The 17,785-nt window shown below is 37.4% G+C and overlaps 1 protein-coding gene across 3 annotated transcripts in view; it reads right to left on the reverse strand.

Moving 5' to 3' along the window:
* The window catches only part of LOC115924096 (rho-related BTB domain-containing protein 1-like), a 77,874-nt gene that overhangs the window by 36,912 nt on the left and 23,177 nt on the right, over positions 1 to 17,785 (reverse strand). Inside the window, exons 1-2 of one of the 3 annotated variants that reach the window (XM_030985855.1) lie at positions 13,784 to 14,057; positions 8,055 to 8,121 (exon numbers count right to left, since the gene is read on the reverse strand). The gene's annotated coding sequence lies outside the window, so the exon portion shown is untranslated. Of the gene's footprint in view, positions 1 to 2,733; positions 3,541 to 8,054; positions 8,122 to 13,783; positions 14,058 to 17,785 lie in introns of those variants that run through there. The other 2 variants (XM_030985854.1, XM_030985856.1) reach the window with 2 other exon arrangements.

Genomic DNA, 17,785 nt, shown 5'->3' on the forward strand with positions numbered 1-17,785 from the left:
AATCTATTTTACATCACGTGTTTCGATAGGATTATCATGGGAAAAAAGAGAGTGGTTTACATTAACATTCATGAAATTCTCTTTCTAATGATACCAAATACGGCTCATAAAGAGACATAAAGAGAGAGAGAAAAAACAATTTAACTCCGGTCATAATACAGATCCTGTACGTTTTCCGCTCATGCATTACACGCATTGTCTATGGGGCATATCGGGTTCACGCTTTTGACCCCCAGAACGATCTTTATTGCAATGACGAACATGCACCAAATCCCCTTGGTTTTTGCACGCAGTGCTTGCGAGCCCTTTCCACGTCCTTTCCCATATCCCAATTTCTTTCAAACTTCGTAGGCATAGTCACTACCATCCCATCAAGGTCACTGTTGAGGCCTTTCTTTCGCCCTACCTATCTCCAATATCACAGAAGCTACAGACTTCGTACAAATTGCTCTGGATAGGGCGAGAGAAGCTCTTTCGTGACACGTAGAAACATGGCGTCATTGCACGCACATCGTTGTGACACGATTGCATTTCTAGTTCATTGTTAAAGTTATCACCACAATGTGATTTATGTATAGATGTATACCTTTAATTTTATTCAAATAAAAAGATACCATGAGGCCTGTCCTCATCAAACTTAAGTTGCAAAATAACCCACTATTTTCAGACTCAGAATATTTTCCAGAAGCTCGAAATTGCTTCTTCACTAGATCGATACACTCATCACAAATGGTTACAAATTAGCCCGCTATTTCATTTGCAAGTAGCAGGTTATTTTGGAAACAAGACCAAGATTTCTCGGGATATTTTCTCGACCAAATAGCATGCTTATTGCAACTGCGAGCTGATGAATACGCAAATTAGCCGGCTAATTTGAGATCGGGCTAGTTAAAATAGCGGGTTATTTTGCAACGTAGGTCTGATGAACACAGGCCTAGAGTGGACTTCCCCTTTAATGATGATAATAATAAAGTCATGAGGGTCATCGAATGCCACAGATGGGACCAAAGACTATTTAAAGCATCATCATCACTTATTATTCAGTTGAAGGCCAAGATGACCCTGATACAGCATGAATAACTCAGTAGCTTCATTTACACTGCAAGATAAAATTGATGATTTTTCTCACATTCCAGTGTTTCGTTGGAAGTCGCTAAGCAACTACCAGCAAACACGATGAAAATACGTCATTTAAAAAAAGCCACCTTTGAGTGTCTGTCTTTTGAAAGGCTGGCAGAAATTTCACAGATTTTGTGCAGTAAATGTCCGCTTTCGAAACATGGGTGAATGATTTTGGTTTTTAGTCAGGTGACTCGCCTCACATCCGTGCGATTGCATGCAGAGCAACAACAAGTAGCGCATGCACGCTAAACTCACTAAAAAGTTGGAATAAGCAAACACCAACGTTTTTATTAATGGGTTTTTCCAGTAGCATTTAAAAAAATGTAAACAAATAAACATGGTGTAAATGAGCCTACTGTAAAAAGTAAAGGCAAAGCTTTGCATATATTCCTACAGATAGTCAGCTTCATTCTCAATCCAAACGAGAATATACTTTATGGAGGTACTATACATGGGTGGGGGCATACTGCCCCTTGGACCTCCCCTAGGCCTAGCTTTGCCACTAGCTAGACCTCATCTGTTATTTGGCACAAGTTTGCAATTCGAGTCCTAACAGTATACAGATGATTCCACTTGGCCAAAGGGTTCTGGCAGGCGAATGTCCATTTCTCATACCTGCCAACCTTCCAAAGCAAAGTTTATGAAATTCCTCAAGGCAAAATTAGGAATACACTATACAGTCATTTTGTATACTTTTCACACATAATTTTTCAGAAAAGAAAAGGAACCTAGGTTTCAAAATATTAGTTTGAGGGCCAAAAAGTTGGAAATATTCTTCCAAAATAGGAATAGTTGGCAGCTATGAATTCAAGTGATGCATGGGAATAAAGGCGGTAAAGTATTTGCTTTTTCAAATCGGAAGGGGGCAAATAGGCCCCATCTTTCTTTCCTTCTATTTGCTGCACAGTGGGCTTCAACTCAATTGCCAGTCAGTGACCACATTATTCACGCACTGAGGCGGAGCACTGTGGCGTCTCATGAAAAGTCGTCTTAATGAGAGGCAAGGGAAACATTGTGGTCAGTCTGTCACCGGATGCTATTAAATGTATACCTCTCTCTAGTTACACTCACGATTGCTATCGCATAGCATTTTATACACCAAAAAATGTAATATTCAAACCTAAATTGGCACCAAAAAATGGAATGACTGAAGAAAAATAATACATCTACCGGTAGATAGATAGAAAAGGAACATTTTATCCATTTTTCAAATCAAATAATACATGGGGAAAAAAAAGTCAAATTACACCCAAAACTGCATTTTGATGTTAAGTACCGGTACAATGTGAATATAAATTTATGTAATCCAGAGACACTTTGTACATCAATTATGAAATTAATAAGAAGTATAAAACAGTCAAGAGAGAATTATGCGCTAAGATAATCAATGTGTTCAAAGATTGGACAGATTTTAACATATAAGCAGCGGCAGTAGGAGAAGGGATAACTGCGGGGGTTAAAAAAAGGTAAATCCCAACCCTAATGGCCACTACATGCCCCTGTTTTTCAATATCTCTGACTAACTGATAACTAAACATGTAAATAAGATTGTACAGGCACAAAATATACTATAATTAATCATGACAACAATTACCGTAAGCTAATCCTTACCTCTAAGTCTGTGAATACACTAGTTGTGGATATGTATCAAAATCTTGGCCGACTTCCGATTTGTCTCACCACAAACTATATACCGCTCACTTAATAATTTCCCACCTGTATTGCACCGTACCTGTGTAGCCTTGTGTCTGAACGTGCGAACGTACAAAGAAGGTAAACACAACACAATCAAGACAAGCCTTAGCCGGCCTACTTAAGACTGAATGAGAAGTAAAGAGCGATGACATCTGTTCTGAGGTGAATGTTTCTAAGCTATATCTGGACTTTGGACGATAATGCCCTCCATCCTGTTTGCGTGCATGCGAACATGTCATGTTTGAATGATTCAACTGTGTTATGTACCGTTGGAGGATATATGTCTTGGAGACTGGCAACAGATTGTTAGTATCTCACATCTGCTTTCAAGTGTATGGATGGTACTTCTTTGAGTACTATGCAGGCTTGATTTGAATATGAACTTGAGTGAACAGATACAAATCAAAGTCACATTCAAATCCAAATCCAAATTTACATTTAAATTCAAATTTATATTCAACTTTACATCACATCACATTCGCATTTAAATTCAAATTCAAATTGACATTCAGGTTTAATTCAAATCAAAAATCTTCCATAGATTTCATCTAATTTCAATTTCACATTTGATATAGTTACCTACGGTAGATTTTTATTATGAATTTGATTTTTTTTTGTAACTTAATGAATTGAAATGGCTTGTCTTTATTTCAAAACCAAAGGTACAGACTTTTCAATGATGACAATGTGTTATATATTTCAATACACTTATACACTAATTACCGTATAGGAGCTGGTAATAATTATGCAGCTATTTTTAAAGTATTATAGTCTAATGACATTGTTTAAAGAGTATTAAAAATGGCAATATCTCTTTACAGAAGTAATTTTGACACAACAATTTGATATACCGTAAATCTCCGTGTATAAGGCGCACCTGTGTATAAGGCGCACCCCTATTTTGGGGGCAAAAAAAAATTTTAAAAAAATTTTAAAAATTGTTTTTTGTTTTGTTGTTGTTGTTTTGTTGCCGAAAACCCACGCGGGGAAGGACCTTCATTTTACATCGAGGTGCAGTTGAAGTTGTGAACTTGTCACAATTAATAGTAACAACAGTCTAAGGCTTCATGATACCAAGTGTCCCACACCAGCCTCCTCACATCACCTAGCAGAAGCAGTGTGTTCTATGCCAAACATCAATAGTCATGCATGATCTATTAGAAAGATTACTTTCAAACCAAGATGACAGACAAATTTGAGTGTTGCTGTAGTTTCCGAGTGGTGAGTCAACACACTGATTACTGAGCTAGGAGACATTGCCAGGCATAGCGCCATAAATCGAAACTACCTGTGTATAAGACGCACCCCCGACTTTCAAATTTTTTCAGCGGCAAAAAAGTGCGCCTTATACACGGAGATTTACGGTAAATGTTTATTGGATGGAACCATGATGTAAATGGTTACTTTCCAAGCAAAACGTTTTTGATGAACGGTGCCCTTTAAATAAAACTGATATGAGACTGATATTGTACGTACATGTACAGGTAGTATCAGACTATACATCCTGCTTTAAAGGCATCGTTTAACAATGTTAAATCTGAGATGCATGGCCCTACCTGTTATCAGTGTCTGTGATATTGTGTAATATTGAAGCCCTAAAAAAAAAAATCGCGCTTCAAAATGATCAAGAACTGCCTCAAAAATAGTACAAATCTTTGAGTGGCTGGTTTTACCATACTCATTTTCCCCAATAGACTGTAGTGTTATGAAATTTTGATTTCAATCATAAATATCTTGATAATCAGACAGGCAATCGGCTTGTAAAAGTCATGGGGGTTCCTGACTGACCTAAAAGTTTATAATTATCATTGCAGCATGAGTTATAAATCCAGGATTTTGTTTCAGAATCTGAGACAAAGTTACCGGATCCCTTTAAAACTGGAGTGATAGGGTTTACATGGTTGGACAGCATCCTGAATCAACACTGAGAGATAATGATGATTGGTTGGCTATTCTTGTCTAGCTACAAAACACCCCCATCATTCATTGAACCAGTACGTAACATCCTAATCATCAAACCTACAAAGCTATCACTCTATCTAATCTGGTACGACGTCTAATAACATTCTCATTCTCAATTGTACATGTACATGCAGAGTGAACTCTATATTTGTAGGTTGCTTTATAAAAAAAAATGAAATACCGGTAAAGTAATTTTATATTATCATGGTACTTTTCATGTGGGTGTAATAGAAGCTGGGTATGACATATGAAGTGGGGGTATTGGAGGGGGTGGGGGAATGTACTCTATCTAAACCAGTATGACGTCTAATAACATTTTCATTCCTGATTGCATGTACGTGCAGAGCGAACTGTATATTTCTAGGTTGCTTTATAAAAAAAAATGAAATACCGGTAAAGTAATTTTATATTATCATGATATTTTTCATGTGGGGTGCAATATAAAAGGAAGCTGAGTGTGACATAGGAGTGGGGGGGGGGGGGTATGCATGTACATCGTCCATTTTCTGAGGGTGGGTTGGAAGTGATCATATACCCCCTCTTCAGAACTGATACCACATGGGGGGGGGGGGGGCGGGTAGAATCTCTCATTAGCATTTGGGGGATATTGCACAAAAAGAGTCAAACAATATGCAATTAAATGAAACATATAGGCCCATACGCTAATTACTTTTTATGGCATTTGTCGAAGGAAAATGCATCGTAACTACCGGTACAAGTTTTCTAAAAGCACAAAGTCTGACTCATAGTGTTTTGCAATGATGCAGATGTTTATATACACTGTTGGTCATAATGGTGGAATATTTATTTTTACCCCAGTTTAGGGAAGGATTTTTAAAAATTATTTATTTCTAATAGATCTAGATAATGGCATACATTCTCAGATTTTATTGAATATTAATTTGCGAGTGTTTGTTTTGCGTGACTGCTTAATCATATGTGTGCTACTATGCTAATCAGCTAAGGGACCTACGTCCTTAAGTCATAATTGACAGTAATGAGGATTAATGCCTCACAAAAGGGCACTAATATAGCTGATCGACACGATTTTTATCCTGGGGCCTCACAGTAACGAGGCCATTGCTTAGCCCCTGAATCATGACTGTACGCAGTGTTTGCTAGGGTACGCGGCCCCTTCTACAAATCCCCCAAAACGAAAAAAATGCAATAATTTTTCAAAAATCCATTGCATTTTCCCCCGGCCCCCAACAGGAAAAATTCTTCTGCAGGGCCATGCATTATGGTTCAAGACATGGCCACACAGAAGAATTTTTCCTGTTGGGGGCCGGGGGAAAATGCAATGAATTTTTGAAAATTTATTGCACTTTCTTCGTTTTGGGGGATTTGTGGAAGGGGCCGCGTACCCTAGCAAACACTGCATACAGTCATGATTCAGGGGCTAAGCAATGGCCTCGTAATACTGTGAGGCCCCAGGATAAAAATCGTGTCGATCAGCTATATTAGTGCCCTTTTGTGAGGCATTAATCCTCATTACTGTCAATTATGATTTAAGGACGTAGGTTCCCTAGCTGATTAGCATAGTAGCACACATATGATTTAGCAGTCACGCAAAACAAACACTCGCAAATTAATATTCAATAGAATCTGAGAATGTATGCCATTATCTAGATCTATTAGAACTAAATAATTTTTAAAAATCCTTCCCTAAACTGGGGTAAAAATAATTATTCCACCATTATGACCAACAGTGTACATTGTATCTAGGGCACTGTGGGCATTGTGCGCACTGAAAAACAAAACAAAACTAATCATAACAAAACTCTTTTGATTACTTCCTGTCAGTGCCACAGCCTTCCAGAAGTATTTCTGAGAATTGTTTATTGGGTTATTACCTGTACATTTGTCATCTCTATAATGGCAAGAACATGTTAACTATTGATTAGTAGAGGTGTTGTGGTCTAGTGGATAAATCTTGGGACTGTGAACCATAAGGTATGGGTTCAAATCCTGTCGCAACATTAATGTCCTTTGGCAAGACATTACCACACTTGCCACACTTGACTCGGGTGTAATAAGTGGGTACCTGGTAGGATTCATTCCTTGAATACCAGATATAAAACCGGAGTAATAAAAACCAAAGTCCTTTGGCAGTGCATATAGATGCTATATCATAATGTGATATGTACTATACAACATATTATTATTATCATTTCAACATGTCAGGATTGAATAAATAAGACGAATCTTCATCAGACTAAAAGAAGTGAATCAGAACATTGACGACCAATGAACAACTTGCAATCTATAAACAAAATCCATACGAACAATAGCAGGTCTGAGAGAAGTGAATTCATATTCCTCAGTCTCATGTACGCACCCCCTACAAAGGCATTTAGCTCCAAATATAGCGGAGTACAATAAACGCGATCCAGGACATCATTTATTCACCTTTCACAAATACAACCTATTGGCTGCATAAGAACCCAGACAAAAGTACAAATATAAAAGTCTACAGTGTTAAAAATTCTGCTTAAAAATGCACAATGGTATTATACTGAAAAGCTTTTGATATCGCTAGCTATCATCACATGAGCAACAGATTCAAGATTCAAGTCTTATTGTCCACAGGAGTTCGCTTTCTAGTGGTTTTACATGTGATGGAAACGTGACATAGAGAAAGAAGACAGAACTGGTTTGAACCCGATCTATGGTGAATCACGGAGATAAGAACACTTGACTCTGCAGTTCTAAACATTTGATTAAAGTCAGAAATAGAAAAGAAAGGAGGGAAATCCTTAACAATTTGCTACTAATCGCCCATCAATCATCATGCCTAGCCCTCTATACATTGAGCTTTTACAATCCAGAGTTGCAGAGAATCAATTATTGGTCTGATGATTATTATAGTAGCTTAGCCGAAGTAATGTTACTGTCTGTAAATGCATTAACATGAAGGTTATCAACAAAGTAAGGCAAATTATCTGGATACTTCAACCCAATAGACCAACAGCCCCAGCAACCAACAATGAACAAATATGTCAGTCAGCTCATGAGTCTAATGTTCATGTGTGTACTCCAAAAATTGACCTGTAGTTTTCTGCAAATGCAATATATTTTCAACAAAATAAAAAATGTTTGCCCCAAAATACTCATAGAGCAGACAGAATTACATTGCATATCTTTTTTGATGTCCAATTAAAACAAAAAATCAGTTGGATCTCTCACAAGATTTAAATTGTTGGAAGGCAGCTCCAGTATTTGTCACTTTCTCTCCTTTTATATAAACAGAAACAAATATGACAGAAAGTACTTACAGAGGAAGGTTTATCACTAAACTGTAGTTATCCAAGTCTTTGTGTATGTGAGATGTTGTCCTTTTGTCTGTGAAGTAATATAAATGGAACAAGGAAATAAAAATAATCACAAAATATTAACACAATGCATCAATTACAAATTTATGAACATCGATTGAATGAGCTCACAAAACTGATTTGCATGAACAGCATTTAACCAAAAGAATTATTATCATTCGATTTGAGAAATACTTGATTAGCATTTTTGAAGACATTTAAAAATATGAAAGAGCAGAAAATTCTATTTAATGCCAAAAACTCAAGGTGGCTCTACACTATAGGAGGCAGCACGGATACATCGATCGGCGCCAACGATTTAAGTCTGGACCCCAAAACTTTAACAACATTTTAACAAAGGGCTCAACCACACAGACACAAACTGTCGATCCTGGCCCCTACAAGTCGCCTCACCTACCATCCCAGTATAGCTTCCTGAGTGAGCTGCCAAAGGGATTACTCAACCAAGTACCGAGTACCAAGTACAACATAAAGTTGCAGTGATAGCCCTGTTAAAGTTTACAGAACTGGTATACAAATGGACTAGATTCAAGATTAAATTTCAAAGTGAGTTTTAGGTTTCATATCGCAAAATAATGATGGAATCGATATCCAAGCAAAATGATGCTCAATCAAACGTTTCGCTACACACATTTCGTTATAAAACGTTCAGACTGGATAAAAATGAATTACATATCGTATAGCTATAAGTTTTTTTTTTTTTTTCCTTGTTTAGCCATATGACAAATTTTTGAAAGTCTGAATGGGGTCTTAATGGGAATGGGGTCATAGCACAAAAAGTATTTGTGAGTCTGGCTGATACAGCCACATGCCTCTTGACTATGACTAATACAATTTCCAATGGCAGTATAAATAAAGACAAGGTAATCAGGCCTCACTGATAATCGTTTTTAAAGGTTCTTATGAACACTCAACAGTCAAAATACAAGGGGGTCATATCGGTTCAATAGTTCAAATTTACTTCTATTTTCTCATATTGGATTTCTGTGCATATATAATACATATATAGCTACCAGTATTCCAAAAAGTTTGAAGAAAAAAAAAGATTGGAAACTATTAAACCTAAAATAAGAGTTGACTTTGGCAACATACATTAATTAAATATTGCTGAAATATCAACACGTTCCATCTGTTCCATTTCCGTGTTTGTTTTTCCAGTTATCTTTGAGGCACATAGGACTTTGGACCAGGGAAATAATGCATTGTAGTGGTGACACAACTAGTCCTGGGAAGATCCAGGAGTGCACCGGAAGACTGAAAATTCCACTCTTAAAAAACCGATCTTAAATATATACTCTTCTTTAAAAAAAATTAAAAGACTTTATACATGGCTTTCGGCTGACTTGGCATCAGAGGATGAAATGTGTTAAACTTTGCAAACTTTGGTTTAATTTGGACAAAAATGTTTCATGCATAGACTATTAAAGGTAGTCTGTAAAAATATTATAAAAATTATTTCCTGATTCTTATGTGAGAAATCTATGTAGATGCCACATTATGCTAAATTGTAGCTATATAATTACTGTGTGTATCCAGGGGCATTTTTATTCTCTGAACATGTTCCTTCACATCCGGGCTCTGAAAGCTAAGATAGAGCTTGTAACAAACAATACCCGTCTCATATTACCTACATAGACCGGTAAGATGAATACACAAAACACACATAATAAGAGGCATTGAATTGGAGAGTCTGATGCCAATAATCATTACTGGGATATCATCAGCTTAAGTCAATATTGCCAATTGCTATCAATTAATATAAATCTCAAATTCAAATCAACATCAATCGCATAAGCTCTGAAGGATTACATTTCTTTGCGCACAAATGTGTATCAAAGGTGTATGTAGCATTTGGCAATAATCCTGTGGTGAAAATCTGCCAAATTCTTTCTAAGTCCAAGATCAAAGTTTGTGGGTTGGCTGCTGAATGTGTGCATATGTAGGTCGCTTACTAAGCTCGGTATTACATCTGTTAAAGAAGGATATAGCTTATAAAGAGCTTCCTAAGTTACCATGAATGTCACTACATGTGGCTACTGTGTATGTGCGTGACTGCACGTACACGTAATATCTCGCCCCCGAATGTTGGCTAGGGGGCAAGGATCTTCGAAATCCGTTCCAAAATTAGGTCATGAGACAGCGCATGAAAGCTGAAGGAAAGTCATCTTGCTGTCTTTTTTCCCCTTTTTTCTCTCTCTTTCAAATGAGACATTGTCTGTTGAGAGTCAGAATGGTGTATATGGGTTAATGCCCTTCTGGCTCTCAGCAGATGGGGTAAGAATAGGCCCGTCTTCATTAGCTTGAGATTGCCAAATAACCTGCTATTCTAACTATCCCTATCGCAAATTATCCAGCTAGTTTGTGTCTTCATTTTCAGCCTGCAGTTTCAATTAGCAGGATATGTAGTCAAGATTTCATCCCGAGATATCTTGGGCTAGTTTGCAAAATATCCCGCTATTTGTCCGGTGCGTCTTCACCAGTCCGAAGACTCACACTATGTGTGAACGCTAAGCAAAATATCTCAAGCTATTTTCTCAAGCTCGGATTTCAAGTTTCGAGGTTGAGTCTCGAGCTGATGAAGACGCGATTCGTAACTTCAGGATTATTTCCCAAGTCAGAAATAACGGGCTATTTGGCAATTTTGAGCTGATGAAGACAAACCTAATAAGGATGAGAAGGTAGACCACAGATTTCCTCTTATGATAAAACTGTTTATTTACCTCACGTACACACACGTAGACATCAAAGGCAAAGCAAACATGTTAAAACAAATGATGGTGTTCTCAAGTCTAAGAAAGACAGATACAGACAGACAATAAAAGAGAAGAAAAAAACAGGAAGACATCTGAAGAGAAAAGATCAGAGAGAAAAGGACAGAAATGGACAGAAATAGGAAGAATTAAGTGCAGAAAAGGACAGCAATAGAAAGAAAGATGCCCCTTGAGCATTTGATTGTCAAGTGGATTTGGCGCCTTTTAAATCTTATGTAATATTATTATTATTAAAAAGGGACAGAAATAGGACAAAAGATGCAGAAACAGATGGATGAAGGGAGAAAGATACAGTAAAAGAAACTGATGAAGTGAGACACAGAGACAGAAACTTAAGAGACAGAGTGACTGGGAGTGAAAGTAACGGTGAAGAGGGGGAGGTGGGGATGGGGGCACCAGGTATTACACGTACAAGATCATCCGAGCTCCTAATTGCCAATAATGAAAAAAAGCTTTCTTAGAAGAACAAAGACCAACTTTTCAGTTCCACTCTATTAATTTCTAGATGCTCTCCTTTCGAAAAAATGTAATTAATTATAAAAGATCTACAGGAAACTATAGCTCAATTAGTCTATATAAACCTACAGTAAACATCTTTCCTACTTTCTTACAGCTATAATTGTGTGTTAAAAAAATGGCTAAAACTTTGAAAATCTGTAGGGCCTTGGTTGTTCATGAAGTTCATAAACATCCCCCAACTTCCCTAACCCCTAGGGATGTATGTATTCTTCAAACATGGAGATTCCTGATTTCATATTTTTAACTAAAATTCTTTTTCCTTTTTTCCCTGATACAACTTTAAGCTTAAATTAAAACTTTATTTAAAGAACAGTCAGGATGGCTCCTACTGAGCCCCAAAACTTTGCCTGGCCAAGAAAGAGTAAACACACGTTTTCTCCACACTTTCTGTCAATCCATATTTCCTTTGACCCCCTGCACAGTTAATCAAATGGAGGTCTCTAAGCTCCCCCATAAACTTGCCCTTGATTATCAAAACCCCTAGTTATCACATCTTGAAGACGATTAGTCAGGGATGATGTTCGCCGGGGGAATAAAATTACAGGCCAGTTTAGGCGACCTGCCAAAGACTTCTCAAACGTCAGACAAGAAATAGGGGCTGGCGTACACAGAAGCATTGTCCTCTCGTTAGGCAGTCCAGAAGTTGATCAATGTTTTGACGCCGCTGTTAATTTGCCAAGTTTAGACTCTCAGAGGGGATTCTTTTCTTTGAAAAAAAAAAAACTTTTGATACAAAAAAAATATGGAAAATAACAAGGTACAGATGTCGGACTGCATGCATAATATTTTCATGAAATAAGAGCCAGTTGATCATGATTCCCGTTTGGTAAGGTGTGTGTGTCTATAGAAAGAAATTCTACAACAGCTTTTTCGTTTTCATTACAATTTAATGGGGTTATCTGCCAATGAGCTTAAAGTTCAAGAAAAATTTAACGGAAACTACATGCATATGACTTCATGATACAAACTAGCAAAATATGACTTTTAAAACAAGTTCAATTACACAATATACCTCTATTCACAATCATATTGTGGACAAATTAACATCGACTTCAAATGAGTCATATCGGTATTATGTGCCGCAATATCTTATAGATATGAATTGTACCATATGTTTTCTTTTCTTTTTCTTAAGTTCTGATTATAGAAGGTTTACCATCACAGGAATTTGAACTACAAGTGGTGTAATTCAAGACACATGTAACTCGGTAGCAACGTATTGATAACAGTCATATCAAATTTAAATATACTTTTAATCCGCCAGCTTACAGAGCTCATTCACACATTTAATGTACATATTCGCGTACATATGTACATGCATGAATCTCTCTGAATTAAAAATCAATTCCCCCCAACCACATCGTTAATTCATTCAAGGTTTTCACCCTGAACGAAGGCTGGCTATTTGGTGAAACGTCTGCTGCAACGTCCTGTCACGACTACATGAGATATCCGATAGAGGTGCTAATACACGACTGTCATTACCTCGTACTTAGGCAGCCAATCCGTGGGTCTTAGATCGAACCGTCCCTGGAAATGATACTTCCGCAGTGAATCCCTCTCCTCTGTCAGCTCATAGCTTACTTAAAGAGTTCACGTGAATGTAAACACTTCTCATGAATATTCATGTCTATTGTATACCAACCATGCCCAATGAATGGAGAATGGAGACTTTATGACACATGCTCCGGCAACAGTTGCTCCAAATTTCTAACTCTATGTTATGCCCTGCCAAATAGACCTGATTACTTATTTTGAGCATACTTTTTGAACAAGATTTCTCTTGACAACTTAAAAGCTTGCCAGAGGCTTGCCTAAAAGAGCATCAACTTATGTACATGTATGCAAGATAGATTCCATCCATACAGATATCAGGTGAATAAATGACTGTTAACCAGGGATTAGGTAGGGAAACATTAACAACTTAAAATGGTATTAGTAAACAAGAAGATAAAACACATGCTCCAGGGACGACTCATCCCAATTTTTACTTTTAGTGCAAATTTTGAACTTATCACTACACCTAAAACCCTAAATCTTGAACATAAATCCCAGTCAAGTCTAATCTTAAAGCCATACTGCATTAGTTATAGCTACATGTACTTGCGCCCTCTATGTAGCAAACAATGCCTAAGCGGTGACCGTTGGTACTCCATGATCTTCTTTTTATTATGTTAATCATAGAAGAGCTGATTTGATGAGATAACCACCTGTCAGTGACCTTGCAGGAAGGTCTAATCCCTCCTCGATAAACTAGTGTAGACAGGCTTCTGCCCACTACATTTCTTTACTTGAACATATAAACTCAACTTTGAGAACAAGATACTTACAAAAATGATATTGATAACCAACAATAGCGAATGTGCAGCTTTAACTACTCACATTATATGTATTCACAACAGGTCATCTGACAACTTCTTCCGAAACCAAGAGAAAAGCAACAAGGACTAACTATAACAATAGTGAGCACTCTCCAAACACTTCTTGTTTGGTTCCTGATGGGACGTTGATAAGTGACACCATGAAGAGGAAGAAGACACAAGACACAACACTAAATATATGTACAACAAGACGTCATATGAACGATGGGTGCTTTGAAGGAGACTGCGCATTAGATTCTAAAAGGAGAGGAATAAAGGCAAGCAAGCTCTGCATGTGACAGCTAGGGGGAAGCGACTACATGGACGTACACACGCAACACGTACGGCTCTGTTTACATGAATCAGCTGTGCGGTAGCGCACCTGTAACACATAATCTTGCCCTCTTGATTTGACCCTTGATGTGTCACATAGCAGCATTGTTGTTGTTGTTGATAAAAATATTGGAGCAGTGATAATTAGGCAGAACAATGCTTGTGTGATACTTTGACGACTTGATTTCCTACAGGAATGCTTTGTGCATTGGGGTATGATTAAAGACCTTGTCAGAACTGTAAAATGATATATCAACAGAAAGCTTATCAGCCACAGATAACAATAATCACAGCTATATGCTATTTTGGTGTCTGTCCGAGGAGAAACAGCTCTCTGAAAACTCAATATCTGAAGCTTTCAAATTCAGAAGTTGTCAACCCAAAACTAGACTTGATGACATGGTCTTATGTTGATTATACATATTCCCAATGACTTTGCAATTTTGCATCAATTAAAAATGGCTCATCATCTCAGCTACATGTAGGAGAGCCATTCGGGTCAACATGCAGCAAATTAGCTGTTGACTCGCAATTCGAAGGGGGCAGATTTTTTTTTTTGCTTAGCTTTTGTTTAATACTGAGAGGGAAAATATTTGTTATTCCTATATATTTGTACTGAGCTACGACTCCAATGATATAAAGTCGTATTTTCATTGAATAGGGTCTTTAACATTTCAGCCCTTCGTTTATATTTTACAGCCATCTGTGAAGAACGAATCTGCTCAAGGAAGGTCTGTACTTCATTGTATAATCTATTCTATGATGTATAGACCACATTTTAAATTTTTACGGGTATCAATATATCCCATAGATCATGAATATTTGAAGTTCAGAATAAAAATGTTGAGACTGAGCCGATATTTTACAGCCATCTGTGAAGAACGAATCTGCTCAAGGAAGGTCTGTACTTCGTTGTATAATCTATTCTATGATGTATAGACCACATTTTTATTTTTACGGGCATCAATATATCCCATGCATCATGCATGAATATTTGAAGTTCAGAATAAAAATGTTGAGACTGATATGGGCCGATAGATATGGATACGCCATGTCACTTTTTATCATTTTTTAAAGATTCTATTCTTGCCTGCTATATGAATGTTGTACGGTGCAGTGAGCAATTTAACTAGCTCTCGAAAGCTTCAAAAGTGCTCTGGTATATTGAAAAAGAGCACTGGTAAAAAAATGATAAATACTTTAATATCACTGTGAGAAAATTGCAGTTACATGTAAACAACATAAAAATATAATCAAGCTCCCGCAAACAGAAAAGGATTTAATTTCCTTCCCACTACTGTTGCACATACAATTATTAAACATATATTTAAGTGTGCATCCCACAATGAATTGACTTTAGTCATTCGTCAATACTTCTAGACTGCATGGATCTGGAAAAGGATTAATGGTGTGTGTCTTATTTTATCTAATTTCGTAAAAACAATCTCCACCTTAATCAAACAGGATGACAACTTGCTGTAAACTGTAACCACTAACCCACAAAACAAATATATATGCACAAGAAGGACACAGAACTTAATTGATCATACATCACACTCATTTAAGTTGGCAAATCTGCAAATATCTTGTCTGAACACCCCCCCCCCCCCCCCCCCCCCCCCCACAATTAAAGGAAACCAAAACCTTCATACTAAGTTACTTTTATTGTAAAGTTTAAGATATTTGAAAAATATCAGTGACAATTTGAACAAAATCGGGCAAGAAATAAGGAAGTAAGAGCTTTTTGAAATGACTAGTCACTAGAGGGCGGTATTCAATTTGATGACATCATCTGTGAACAACTCTCCATGCCTTTTGTACATCAAATTTCATGTTTTTCCTTCTTTCTTGTGATTGAGATAATGTACTCCCCCGAAAGCAAGATATAGAATGCAAAATGATATTCTACTTCACATATTATGAAGTCGGATCAAGAACACAAATAAATACGAAGAAAACAAAAAAATTGTGAAATTTTATGTACAAAAGGCATGGAGAGTTGTTCACAGATGATGTCATCAAATTGAATACCGCCCTCTAGTGACAAGTCATTTCAAAAAGCTCTTACTTCCTTATTCCTTGCCCGATTTTGTTCAAATTTTCACTGATTTTATTCAAATCTTTTAAACTTTACAATAAAAGTAACTTACTATGAAGGTTTTGGTTTCCTTTAAGAAATAGTAGTAGTGGTAGTAGAGAATATAATATTATCAAAATTAGTATTATGTAATTTGCATAGTAGAATCGGTAAACAAAGTTCTAGCATGATGAGCATGTATGGTATTGATGGTAGCAGACCTAGTAGAGTAATAGCATGGTGGGGGGGGGGGGGGGGGGGGGGGGGGGAGGGGGAGGGGACCGACAAGGAGGATCAAAGGAGAGATGGGAACAAAATGTGAGTCTTTATCATTCAAACGTACATCACATTCTTAACACCTATATTATATGTATGTGCACTGGCATATTAAGGGGTGGGCAAAACCATTCCCTACCCAGACAAACGTGTACCTACATGAGGAGCACAATCCCCGAAGTATAACCCCTCCCCTTTAAAAAATATGCACAAAAAAAAACTATTTCCCCTTTTTAGCTAGTCGAATCATTTTCTTCCAGATTCAGCCCCCCCTCACCCCCCCCCCCCCCCCCCACTTTTACAAAACCCTGGATATGCCTCTGCCCATCTACATGTACATGTACATGTATATTCCTTGTTGGCAGCAGTAGTATGATTATTATTCCACCCCTCACATACATGTGCCCTCCACGCAATCACATTCCCATTCATACGTAGGCAGGTATGACAGCAATATAGTTGCCTTCTGTGCTGTGACCCTAGATACCATTGAATCTTGCTGTCTTCATCAATGATGAGCTGTGCGGTAGATGCAACATCTTGACAAGGCCTCATGCATACCCCAGTCCTATCACCAAGACCGATACCAGACCGACATACTGTTATGATATACATGTATGTATCCTACGGGATTGAATGACTTAATAAAGTCCACACATGCGCGTGTCTTATATCTGAACCAATTTCAATACATGGTGGCAGCGGTGGGATCGGAACCCACACCATCAAAATGACTGGTGACCGAATAAAGATTACATTAATTACACCCAATGGCTAAAAGTTGGTTGGTATATATATATGCAGTCGGTTAGGAGTCTTTTTGACATTATGATTGAGGTACTACATCTTTAATGATTTTTTTTGATAAACTAAGTCTAAAATACAAAATAAATACCGGTATGTGACTCATTTAAGGAATCATCCAAAACGTTCATATGTTTGGAATATAAGACACAACAATAAGGCAATTGTTTATGAGACTGGATGAAAAGCGTTGTGTGCCCACTGGTCAATACAGGTATTGAATATAAGACCTCTTGCTTAATAAATTTGAGAATATTCATGAGGTGACCATGTGCGTAAATGCCCCATGGCTCATGCCACTCATGTAATATAGGCAAGGTTATTAGGTTTGGCTAAGCTACAAAGGTACATGGTCAGGCAATATTTCTTTGGTGCACTGGCAGATTTAGATCTAGGGGAGAGGGGAGGGGGGGGGGACGGGTGAGGAGGAACACAAAAATTTCCTTCTTTTCTCCTGGTAGCATGCCTCAAATTAACAGAAAATCTGATAAACCTATCATCTTTTTTCTCATTTGTGCACAAAAATTGAATAAA

The sequence above is a fragment of the Strongylocentrotus purpuratus genome, unplaced genomic scaffold (assembly GCF_000002235.5).
Source record: "Strongylocentrotus purpuratus isolate Spur 01 unplaced genomic scaffold, Spur_5.0 spur5_scaffold_15, whole genome shotgun sequence".
Taxonomy (NCBI): domain Eukaryota; kingdom Metazoa; phylum Echinodermata; class Echinoidea; order Camarodonta; family Strongylocentrotidae; genus Strongylocentrotus; species Strongylocentrotus purpuratus.